General features: G+C 47.7%; 1 long non-coding RNA gene across 3 annotated transcripts; it reads right to left on the bottom strand.

Moving 5' to 3' along the window:
- Positions 1-1,157: 1,157 nt before the first annotated feature.
- On the bottom strand, positions 1,158-8,281 carry LOC140895131 (uncharacterized). 3 transcript variants are annotated; one of them, XR_012154115.2, is made up of 3 exons: positions 8,109-8,281; positions 5,939-6,573; positions 1,158-3,589 (listed from the first exon to the last, which is right to left on the bottom strand). It is a non-coding gene; the product is annotated as an uncharacterized LOC140895131 (long non-coding RNA). The 3 variants fall into 3 exon arrangements; XR_012154114.1 differs by lacking the exon at positions 1,158-3,589 and having other exon boundaries at positions 5,499-6,197; positions 6,335-6,573; XR_012154113.1 differs by lacking the exon at positions 1,158-3,589 and having other exon boundaries at positions 5,499-6,573.
- Positions 8,282-13,033: the final 4,752 nt, after the last annotated feature.

The following is a 13,033-nucleotide window of genomic DNA, read 5'->3' as shown; positions in this document are numbered from 1 at the left end:
GCCTCCTGTGCAGCATTCTGCCCTCAGCTGCACGCAGGTGCCATGCCGTCCCTCCCCTCCTCCACAGCCGCCGGGGGCCCTCAGATGTAAAGGGGCTGCTGCCATTCTTCTGGGGGGGGAGGAGGGAACTGGGGTGCCCCTGTGCATGCCAGAGCCCAGCTCTAGAGGGACTCCCTGTGTGTCCCAGTGCAGCTGAGTGTGGGTGGTAGGACCAGGAGCTCAGGCATTATGCTGAGCTGTTGCCCCTCATGGAGAAGCAGGGGTGCACTAATAGCTACAGAGGGGCTTCGTCACACTCTGCCGCCTAGGTAAGATGGGTTCCTTCCCTCCCCACCCCATGCTGAGCCCATCTACTCCTGGGAATTAGCTCCGAGCATTTGTACCTGGTCTTCGTTAATGGGCATTCCAGGCAGCGGCCGTGCAGCGCGCCAGACAACTGGCACTGCATTTACAGCATTTGCTTTGGCCAGGTTTGCACCCCCGGTGCGTTTGCTCTCTGCAGCCATTAGTGCAATTGAGGCTTAATAGCACAAAAGCTCAGAGACTGAGTTATAAGCCTGCGTGCTCAAGGACTTGCAGAGAGCAACCCTGGAATTTGCTTTCCACGAGCAGTCGCAACAGGAAGCCAATTCCAGGAGTTACTCATTTACACAGGGGACAGAAACAATGCCATGGGACTGGTGCCCTACCCACTCTCTAGTGCCCCTGCAATTTTGGATTTTGCATACAAAGACAGAGACAGTAAATGGAATTCCCAAAGCAGTTGGTCAGACGGTTGTGAAGAATATATCTGAGAAAATTACAGTCTGTTTCTGGATGTTCCACAAGAGAAGAGGAGATTAAATCCATTGACTAATTTATCAGTTATGACTTAATTGTTTCACTCGATTTGCATTATGGAGAAACACAGCACGAATAAACTGGCAAAAATATTGGGGGGGAAAAGAGTATTTGCATTAGAAAGTCTGTATGTCTAGTCTGTACTAAACGCTACATTTCCCATAATCCATTTGCACCAATGCTGAAGCTTCCGGAAGCAGCTAACCTAAGATGGGGGTTTCTAAGGTTTGCAATTTTTAAAAAAAAAATCCTATTTTTCCAGAGGTGGCCAACGTTACAAACATCACAAAAGCTAAACTAACCACATTATCCTCCGTCTCTCTGAAGCACCCCCTGCTGCAAGAGGAACACAATTATATCTCAATAAAATTTTAATACAGGGAATTTGCAACCATCAAGCAATTAGCTGTTGCTATGCTACAGTCAGAATGTAATCACAGTAATGAAGCAAACAAAGGGAAGACATTGCTCAGGGGTTACATTATCAGATATAACCTTGGGTTGTTTTCCATCGAAATCCTAGTTGAAAGAAGAAAAGGGTTAGTCGCTAAGGTGCCACGAGTACTCCTTTTCTTTTTGCGAATACAGACTAACACGGCTGCTACTCTGAAACCTGATTGAAAGACTCTTGTTGCTTTAACATTGAAAAATAAAAAAAACCTGGGCCAACTCATCAGCTGGTGTAAATCAGCATAGATGCAGGTACTTCAAAGGAGCATACACCAGCTGAGAATCTGTCCCCTGGTGTTTATTTGACAAAATGAGCAGAAGCAAAGTCAGCATATGCCATGGAACTTGCCTCACGCATCATCATGGAGAGCCAGATTCTGCCTGGTCCTTTTGGGGCATGGGACAATTGAAAAGAGGGGTGGAAAAAGCATCCCCCTCCTCTAGGTGCCCCAGGTAAGGGGCAGGCAGAACCAGAGCCCCTGTGGGCAGGAGAGTGAAGCTCTGTTCCAGGGGTGCCCAGCCCGTCCTAGGGTTGGGAGCGAGGTGGGTCCCTGTTCCTGCTCCACACCCACCCATGGCCAGCAGAGGGCAGCAGGCTGGCTCCATGCAGCAGGGTGCTCCGGGATGCTCACTTAGGGCTGCCTTTGGAAGGACCGTCATCGCCCAAAGGGGGAGCAATAAAGGCTCCATTGGGAATCACCCATAGCTAGGCTCCATTTGAGCCTCTTGTCACAGGCAGAGGCAGCTGAACGTAGGGAGAGAGACGGCAGAGTGGGACGATCCCATTTCTTTAATGCAGGGCTGTATTCTGCCCTGTAAGCTGCCCAGGGCCTGCAGCAGACCTAGGGGTCAGGGAGCCTGACTGGATTTTCAGTGTGTAAATGGATGGGTTCCGCCCCAAGTCCAGCACCAAATGCAGGTCCGCTGGCTTCGGAGGGCAGGCCCTATGGATCAGGCTGCATGGCCCAGAGCAGAGCTGGCTGGGAATCCAAATGTCCCGTCTGGGAAATTCCGACATTTGAAATTTTGCTTTTGTCCCAAACGGGAGGGAAGAGATGAACTTTACCAAGAAACAAAACTTCTGAAATACTTTGTTTTGGAACCATCGAAGTGACTGTCTTGAAACGTTTGGCTTTGTCCTCCCAACTTTCCTGTTCGTTAGATTATAATTTATAGTACAGACGTCAAAATATGGATGGTAGCTACGTGAAACCTTGTGACCTTATCAAAATCATTCATTTTGATAACTCTCCATCAGAAGTTTAGAGGAAATCGATACATCCCACAAAACCTTTCAAATGTGTCAAAGCAACATTTTCCAGTGGAAAACTGTTTCATCTGGAAATTTTCAAGGAGCTCTCGTCCATCTGTTTTAGGATGGAGGTGTCTTGCCAGACTGGGTGCCTTATACCCCTTGGCCGGCCCCATTCTGCCTTCCCCCAACCATGCCATCCCATGCCAGGTGCACAAGTTATCTGCACAGGAGGACTGTGCTTAGGGCCAGCACCATTGGCTGGGGATCCAGTGCACCCACTTTCTGGCCAAGCACATACAGTCACCAGCCAAATACAACAAGTGTGACAGAATTGGGTCCCAAGAGACGTTTTGTCCATTTTTAAAAAGGCCAGACTTCTATCACACCTTTGAAAAACCTGCCCCCAATTGTTTAAACACTGTCCCACAATCGGAACAGCTTTGCTCATTAAATCTCCCACCTTGGCATTTAGTTCTAGTTAGCATGAGAACCTGGGATGATTTCCCAAGCTTGATTATTAATAAAACAGCTTCAGTGCTGCATTAGAAAGACATACGGCAGGTCCAGAGATGAGTAATCTTAACCCTCCCAGAGTCACGACAGCTCGGAGCTTTATTAAACCGAATGGTCTGGCAGTTAGAATCCTTTGCCTCTGCTCCATCTTTGTTCTCACTCCTGGTACCCTGGTTGTTTGTTTAAATAAAAGCAAACAACCCCCCCCACCACCACCCAGCCAACCATGCAATGATATTCTAGTATTTAGAGCAGCACTGATTTCATGCAACAACTTTAATCTCTTTTAATCATTTATTCCCTAATCCAACGGGAACGCCCGATGAGCTGGAGAGGTGAAGAAAATGGCAGCTGATTGAGCGTGTGGAGATGGAGAGGAAGAAATTCATTAATTTTTCATTGCCAGGGCTGAGATGTGCGCCACTTAGTATTCATCATGTCAGCAGTGACCTTGAGGCTGCTTCTGTTCCCCCTTGCAGAGCTCTCTCCAACCATCTGGTTCATATTAGTCTGGTTGTGATGCTCACCTTCCTGTCAGGATGAAAGAGAAGAGTGCCGTATTGGAAAGGCAAAAGGCAGCCCAAGCCACTCACTCTTTGAATTCAAGTACAGGCAAAATGAAGTGAAAAGCACGTCATTTGCCATCAGGCACATTTACAGAACAACTGCCCAAAATGGCACCAATTAAAATATCACCAAGCCCAGCACTGTCCTTTTTAGGAGAGGGAGGTTATCAGAGCTTGCAGGGCTGATGCTCGCCCAGGTCTCCAACCACCACGAGACTCTCAGCACTAAGCCCAGTTTAGATGGGGACCGCAGCTGCCCCGACCACTAGCCTGCCATCTAACGGGAGCATGCCAGGTTGCATTCTGCAGCTTTCACTCCCGGCTCTGGCAACTCCCCGCCAAAGAGGAGTGTGTTTGTTCAGCAATCAGGTTCGTTCTGACAAGACATATGTAACGCTGCAAAAGGCATGCATGTTTGTTTGCAGGAACCCTGCCAGTTCCATAGCGTGTGCACTATAGTGCTTTGTGTCCGCAAACACTGTCGACATTAAAGCTAATACAAATCTCAGAAGAGCGAAAAAAGCCATTTGGTTCATACGTGGCAGATTTGAAGCAGTGCATCAGCCCACAGTGAGAGACATGAGTAAGCACTTGGCATTTCCATAGGGCTGTGAGTCCCACAATGCTTTGTGCAACACACAAATGTACAGCACCACTGAACTGCAGCCACCTCTGGGTGGGAGCCAGCCAGACAACCCGCCCATAGTGGCGAAGAGAGAATTTTGGCCAAGAACATTTGGGTGAACCCTGCTTAGATACAAATGGCCATGAGATCTTCAGTGTCCCATCAGGACGAGCTGGGGCTCAGAGTCCAAGGTCTCCTCTAAAGGTCTTCACCCAGGGAACCGTCTGGCGCTCAGCAAGGTGAAGCCCCGAGAAGCATTGGAACCTGTGATTCTGGGCAGGGAGTGCACAGAGCGCCGTACTGACATGTGGGAGCCCTGGGTTCAGCTCCTAGCTTCCCTGTGTGACTTTGAGCCAGTGCCCCAACTGCCTACCTGGAACACCAGGCTAATGCGGCCTAGCTCACAGAGACATTCATTAGTGATTGTGGGGTGCTCGGTTGCTATGGTGAGGAAACTATCCAAGCAATTTGCGTAGTGACAAAGACGGTACCCCTGGGGTCCTTCCAAGATTGGGCCACAATTACTTCGCAAAGATTAAAACATGTTGGCATGGCAATACTGCAAGCGGACAGCACACAGATCGAGCCCTGCACATCTGCGGAGAGTCGCTTTATGGCCGGGGACCATGTTCATGGTTTGGATGTGGAGACAAATTTTGTATCCGTTTAGGGCTCTGCATACAGACCCTTCCACCAAAGCACTTTACTCACACCTAGCTGAATGTCGCCATACACCCGTGCGGGAGGTAACTGAGATATTATAGCTAATTCGGTTGGTCCTACATAATTACTCATATTGATGTCATTAGCCAGCTTACCCCTGAAACGCAATTTCCAATCCACTTACTGCAAGGTAAAAGCTGCTAGTCAATCTGGCCCTGTGAACTCATAGCAAATCTTAAAGTGTTTTCAAGTGTTTTGTTTGGGAATCTGATGAGGTGTCCGGTTGGCCTCTCCCCTTACACTGCCGTTACTCAGGAGTAGCTCCAGGGCAGTGGAGAGGCTATGCCAGTGGAATATAGGTGTGACAGGAGAATGGAGCGTCCACACTATGTATTCGCAGCTCTTTCTAATTGTGCTTACTGCCCAGGACCTTCCAACTCTAATCTCCAACTCCGTCTGGGACCTCAGGGGAGTGTTTTTAACCCTGCAGCATTTTTTCCCCAGCCACCAGGAACAGGAGCTGCTGGGAGTTAGAGGAGCTAGGCCTCTGAGAGATGTCTATGAAAAATAGAAACTAATATCTGAATGGTGTTAAAAACACAATTATTTCTGTGTATTTCAATGTATCTGATAACACAGTAAAGGCTGATCCCTGGTTTGGCCAATGAGGGGGGTTCTTTGTAATTCAGAGGCGATCTTCCTCTCATTGGTATGTCCATACATAGCACTTGAAAAGAAAAGGTCTTGTTATTACTCAGGAATCACAGAATATCAGGGTTGGAAGGGACCTCAGGAGATCATCTAGTCCAACCCCCTGCTCAAAGCAGGACCAATCCCCAATTTTTGCGCCAGATCCCTAAATGGCCCCCTCAAGGATTGAACTCACAACCCTGGGTTTAGCAGGCCAATGCTCAAACCACTGTGCTATCCCTCCCCCCCATATAAGGACTGATTTCATTAGCCAGCTGAAATTCTGCACAGCATATAGTGCCATTACAGTCATTTACTCCTCCAGTGCTGTTTTACCCTATGCCACGAACCCTCTTCATTGTCTTCCTGTTGGCTCACATTTCTCAGTCGTCGTGCGTAGATCAGAGCCGTCTTGCGACATCCTGGGACCTGTGTGGCTTCAGCTGCTGCAGCTATAATTCCCACTCTGTTTATACTGCCCTCTCCCTGGAGTATCAGAGAGCCTTACAGTGACCAGGTGTCATCACAAAGATCTCTCTTTGCCTGCGTAAGTTCGTCAGCGCTGTCTCAGCTCGGGACGGGCAAGCTGAGCTTTCTGCATGTAAATGAGACACAAACAATTGCAGGATGAGTCATTTCCAGCGTGCGTGTATGCACCTCTGTCTTAGGATGGTGATGAAGAGATGCCATGTTTTAACAGATATTTGCAAACAAGGTTAAACATTTAAGCACCTAGGAATTGCCAGGCAGGATCAGACCGGTGGTCCACGTAGTCCATTATCCAGTCTCAGACAGTGGCCAGTGCCAGATGCTTAGGAGGAAGGCGCAATTAATCCCATAGTAGCCAATTATGAAATAACCTGGCTGTAGCGGTGTGAAAGGAGAGGAGTCTTCTGCAGATCCACCTGGTTAGCAGACCCCTGCTGAAGTTCTGCTGACTCAGTGTCGAGCTGTGGTCCATTCACTCTCTCCTGGATATAAGTGAGGAGGAAGAAGGAACGAGATGTGAGAACATAGGAGCTCCTGCAAGGAAACCCTAGGGACAGCTCTGCAGGTGTGGTGTTACTACTGAATTATCAGTAAACTCAAATCCCCAGATGAGGGTGAGTTTGGCCCCTAATTCAGGGTCTGGGCTCCCTGTCCTTAACAGAACAGGGACTTTGGCTGTTCTCACTGGGCATAAGGACAGTTATTTCTAATCCCAGTGATTATGGTAGTTGGTTTATGCCCCAAGGCATGAGGATGTATATCCATTTCACATTTTATCAGTTAGTTTAGCTGTGCATACATCATTATTGCTGATATTCCTATGCTCTAACAAGCCAGTTTTGAATCCTGCCACAGTCTTAGCCTCAGATCTTATAGCAGTGAGTTCCAGCGGTTAAATTTGCATTATATGAGAAATGACTTCCTTTAATTCCATGGGGTGACCCCTTATTCCAATACTGTGAGAAAGGGTGACTAGGAGCGGCAGACTGACCTCCCCCATAACATGCCCTATTGTACCTCTAATGTGTCCCTTCTCTGAGCGATACAGCTCTATAGCTAGGCCTGAGGGTCAGAGTTTTGGTTCACAGGGATTTGTGCCAATCTTTGTCTGGCTTCAGTTCCCATGAATTCTCACCCCAGAAGTTTGCTTTGAATTTTGAGTTCCTGTGAACTCCCACAACGAAGTGCAGCTCAACTGAAACTGCCGAGTTTTGCCTCCTTTTGGTTGGAGATAACTGGCCCCAAACTGGCCTCGGCTTCACTGACTTCTCAAAAGTTCAGAAACTGGAGCATGTTTTCAGTGAACCTGAGCTGAGTTTTGGGTTGTTAATGAAGCCGCAAAGCAGGTGACCCATGTCTGGTTTATTACACCTCTGAACTGTGCATGCAGCTAGACTATGCATGCAGCTAGACTGAAATAATAAGGCATTTATTATTGTCACCCCTGCTTGTCATTCTGGTTCCATCTCATGCTGTCTCCTCCATCTGTCATACTGTGTCTTGTAGACTTAGACACTGCTGCAGTATAATACTAATATAATCGACTGTGCCAGACAGCTGCAGGTGTAGCCCTATACAACTCTTTGTCGGGCAATCAAGTGAACCACAAGTGGCCACATTCTGTGTCCTTTACCGAGGTGAATGTGGCCACTGATTTTGATGAGAATTAAGTAGGGCCTGCTGGATTTGGCCCAAGAGCGAAATCCTGAGCAAAACTCCCAAAGGACAGGAGAGAAAATCCATAAAAACAAGGGTCTAATTACAACTGTCTGGCACCAGTGTTGTTCCCTGGGGTTTCTGAACCCAAAGTTCTTGGTAACTTGGTAACTTTCTTGGCGAGACGGTGGCAGGAAATAAATCAGTGGGGACCTGGCCGCCTGACTGACAGATGGTTGGCACAAGCAGCACACTACAAGAGTGCTTTTCCTTAAAGCTTTACTTTATTTAGTCTCCAGCACTTGCACACATCCGCAACAGGTTGGTAAAACTCCCCCCAAAATCCCAGATTCATATTTACCCAGGGTATTGGGGAGCTCTCAAGTGGGTAACTGCAGACATCCAGTGGCTGGCCTTCCCTCTGCCCGGGAACTTGAGAGGTGTACAAGCGTCCATCAAGCTGAGATTTCTGCCTATTTTAATCCCCAATTTAGTATTACAGAGCTTGTCCATTGAAACAACTGCTGAGCAGAAGCTAAGGGTGGAGATTTCCAGCCTGTAGTTTTCCATCAGGTAACCAGCTGTATTTCACATGGCAATAGTTAACTATTGCCAGACTTCCCAGCCTGTCAAAACGGCATCAAGTCAGGAGGGCAGAGGGTCATGTTTACTCCTCGAGACCACATAACTTTCCCCTTTCCCATCCTGGCCTGTTAGTCATGCAAAGGTTTCAGAAAGGCCTCCTTTTAGCTGCTTTCACCAGTAAGCATAACAATTGGCATTCCCGCTGCTGGCAGTGGTTTAAGCATGTTACTGGGCTCTGGGCTATCAAAAATCTGCTACTTCAATGTGACTCCCCCAATCTCATAGGGTTAGTGCTGTTTTACCCAGGAGAATCAGGGTCAAGGGCTCCAAGCGGAATTAATCCAGAGTATGACAATCTCAGACATCCACAAGTCCAGACTGCCCCCGCCCCCCCGCGCAGACACCTTGGTTCCCTGCTTTTCAAAGAAATCTAAAATCTCTCTTTAGATGCTTAAAGGAACAGAGTGTTTGAATGATGCACTCCAGTACCCTGCAATTCAGCGGGGATACTGAATGAAAATGATGATCAGCATACTCATAATGATTCATTCTGGTTATAATTGCTTCGACACAGAACAAGAATAGGGAGATGGAATTAACTTTTTTTTTTTTTTTTAATGATTGAGATGAGTGTGTTTTTCTTAAGCCACATGATACATTAGCCTGCCATGTACAGTAACATCTTTCTGGTGTCTTTTCAAATGTTTGTGCAAATTCTCTTTCGCTCTCTCGCTTACACACACACAAACACACACAAACACACATACAAATAGAGTCAAATCAGTCAGCTTAACAGAATGTGACGGGATTCCACTCACCACACTAGCACCTCCTGCTGGCCATCTTGGGGATCAGCTCTTCAGGTCGATATGCCCTCTCCCAATGGCATCTCACCCGCCGTCACTTCTACTCCCGGACTCATGTCACTCCAAGGACCTCCGGCCATGTCATGATCTGTGCTCCTCCCTTCCAGGGCCCCTGCAGTGAACTGTACCCTAGTGGTGACTACAGCCAGTTGTCCGGCCACTTCCCCAGTGGCAAGTGGGGGACGGGGGCGGGGGGCTGAGCCCACCTACTACTCCGGATCCTGGCCAGGGACCCTGCAGATGGAGGGGATGCAGCACATGGCTGCCAACTCCTCAGTACGTTTCCACAGGCCACTTCCCTGTGGCCCCAGTACCCTTTTTGCCCTTGCCTCAGGGTCTCAGCCTGCCAGTCCTAGCAGCCAGCCAGGAACTCCCTCTCACTCCCCTGTTCCTGCCCAGCACTATTCTGTCCAGGGTGCAAGCTTCCTTCTGCCTGCCAGGCACCCAGTCCTCCCTCCTTGAGCTGCAAGGAGTACCTGACCCTGCTCTGCAGTTCATCTTATATGGGCCTTCCAGCCCCTGATTGGCTGTTCCTCACTGTCCGTCTCTTATTAGCTGTTTCTTGTGCAGCCTCCCTAGGGCTCTGTTAACACAGTGTGGGGCCAACGCCCCATCACACAGAAACACATCCCTATTAGACCATAACGCCAAGCGTAAGGTTTTTTTCACACTTCTCTAAGCCCTGGAGGCAGCAGCAGTCCTAATTTGCACTAGGACGTGGTGAGCCAATGCCCCTGTTCAATCAGCCCCCTCTAATTATGGAACAAGGACAGTGACCATCAAGATGGATCTGAAAAACATCCAGTTTGGATCCAGCTCTGAACTTCACAGCTGAGGTTGGTCTCTAGGAGATGTAACCACAACTCAGACAATTTGATATTTGCAGAACTTTGGGTTGAAATCTAGATCTGAATTTCATGTCTTGGACCCACCTTTAAGAAACCAATTCAGGAAAGCCTCCTTATTCAGGAAGAGCATTTAAGCCTAACTTTAAGTGTGTGCTTAAAATTAAGTATGCGCTTTCCCAAATCAGGTCCTAAGTGAATTAGGATGTTCTATTTCCCCAAATATTGCCAATAGCTGTAGAAACACATGTCTGAGAAAACACAGGGACTGATTCGCTACTGCATGGATTGTTAAACATGCATAACACTATTTAAACCAGTGGAATCACACTGCCATAAACTGGAGTAATGGAAGGGTGAACCAGGCCCATAGGTTTGCAGTGGACCTAAACATGCTCACTGCTATTCACTCACTGGTAAATGGTCCAAATGATCTGCCAGCTAGAAATCCAATCTTGATTAGATTTTCCAAACATATTTATAACCAGGCTGGCAAATGCAGAATGATAGGAAAGAGCCATCTAATCTCTTCACAGAGATGCTCGTGGCAACACATTCTGGACACATCACAGGAACCCTCACACCAGACTCATAAATCAAAGTGTTCTTTCACTGATGGAGTCACTGACATCTTTGACTTTCTCACATCCATACTTTGGAGGTTGGGGGAAGAACTCAAGCAATAGCAAATAAAGATTTGTAAAGCAAATGTAGCTCAATAATATATAGTCTCAGGAATGTGGTGAAATGAAGAGAAGACGGGAACGACTTTAACATGCTAACACTATTGGAAGGGCTCAGTTGAATGGACTGTATTAGATTTCTGTTAATGGAGCAGACTGGAAAACTACATTAGCCAAGGTTATGAAAAATTGATATTTGACTTTGGGATCTTCACCATACACTGTGTGTTCACGTGGTACTCAGAGCTCCCCCACATCAATCACATATCACTCATGGACATACCCCAGCCAGATCGTTATCTGATCCATTTCTTACTGGGTCTGAATCAAATTCAGACATAGAATATGTCACAGTCCCACACCCAGTGATTTTGCTCATTGGCTTCTAATTTCACTAAGTACCAGGAGCCAATTGTCCAACTCTTGGGGAGGGAGGGAGGGAAGGAGGGAGGGGCTGTGTGTGTGTGGAGGGGGGCGTGGAAAGTTCTTTCTTGCTTTAGGAGACGAGGTAAGGAGCACGGGCCCAGTTCCAATGTCACAACTGAGTCTGGGGTAATTCCCCTGAAGCAAATGGAGTTACACTAGTACAAATGAGGTTACAGACAGAGTGCCAATTCTCATTTACACTAAGGTCCCTTTATCCCAGTGTAAAGGAGCTTTAGTGTAAACAAGAATCAGGCCCAGAGGGTTCATTGTTATTTCTGAAAACCATTCACCATAATGCAAGTGTGAGCTAGTACTGGTGGCCCTAGGCCAGTTGACACCAGCCTGGGATCTAGCCCCATGTCATTATTAATACAAAATAATAAACATTAATGAAAAAGCGATGTCAGCAAAATCTTGAGGCATAATCTGCATGGCTGCATCGCTAGTGTTTCCAGCACAGAGACTGGGAGGACACAGACAAGAATAATCTTTAGACCTTACGTCATTATTTCTTCCTGCTGGAGAAAGCCTGGTTTTTTTTGACATGCCTCAGGACGGAGTCAGACATAGGGAGAGCTGAAAAAAATAGTCTTTTCCGGGTATATCACAAAATTATCCCCATGCATCAGAAGGCTGGGCATTTTGGCTTGATTGTACTTTGAGCAGCTCCAATGAAGGACACTTAGGGAATGTCTACACAGCAGTGTAAGCCCAGGGTTCAAACTCAGGCTCAAGCCTAACCCCTCTTTCATCTACACACAAATTGCACTAACTCAGGGCTTGGACTCCAGGTCCCTGGAACACCCAGGAGTGGAGGATCTGAGCCTGAGTCAAGCTGGGACCCTGGGTTCAAGTTCTGTTGCTTTGCAATAGGGACAACGCCCGAACAGACTCGTGCTCTGGGAGTCCACCAAAAGTATCCCACACTCCCATAGGCTGACTTTCTTGGTCCTCGGGACAGTCAAGTTTGGTGGACAGTCAAGTTTTCCCACATACCATGAACAAAGGGCTAGAGCGGCCATATTTCGGGATGGCACTAGGAAGTCTGGGATATGGGTGGTTGAACTCGGGCCCGCATAATGCAGCGTAGAACCTGAAGCCCCAGGTCAGGACCGAGGGTTCAACAACTCCAAACCCAGGGCTATAAACAAGTGTGGACACTCAAGCCCTAGGTTAACAAACCCTGGGTCTGCTAACTTGAGGTCTACTAACCTGGGCTTACATTGCAGTGTAGACATACCCTGAGAGTTGCGGTGGGAAGTTCCAGACCCTGGGCTCCAGCCCGAGGCTGGCCGTCTACACTGCAATTTTATAGCCCCACAGCTCAAACCCAGTGATCCCAAGTCAGCTGACACAGGCCAGTGGCACGTGTTTTATTGCAGTGTAGACATGCCCTTAGGGTCCTGGCTTCTGTGCTGCTTTACAGTCTGGTGCACGTATTTTGGTTAAAACCAATACTGATGCTGAATTAAAGCCCCCACTGAAATGCTTTGGAGGAGACTTGCCAAGGTACAAGAGTAGCAGTTCGGCTCCTCCTGACTGTCAATAGGTGTCAGGTGCCGACCTGCCATCTGTGCTTTTGATAGTCTCCCCTTTGTCTCTGTCAATTAAGTTATAGGCCAGGCTGCCAGAACAGGATGAAGCTGCCCAGCCATTCTATTATTAGCAGGATTCTTTGGAGTTATCAATAAAATATGACATGGCAAGTGGCAATGCATTTGTAGAGGGTATCGTAGTGCACCACATGCATTACTTATGGGGCCCTGGTTGCAACCCTTGGATAATTGAAGGTACTCTGGGTTTGGCTGTGTGCCACACAACACACCCTAATCATGCAGAAGTGGTAGGCTAATGCGTGTCCTGTTCTTGCTTAAAGGTGAA

The sequence above is a fragment of the Lepidochelys kempii genome, chromosome 10 (genome assembly GCF_965140285.1).
Source record: "Lepidochelys kempii isolate rLepKem1 chromosome 10, rLepKem1.hap1, whole genome shotgun sequence".
NCBI classification, from domain to species: domain Eukaryota; kingdom Metazoa; phylum Chordata; order Testudines; family Cheloniidae; genus Lepidochelys; species Lepidochelys kempii.
Note: the sequence above shows the minus strand (reverse complement) of the source record. Positions and strands in the feature narration are given on the sequence as shown.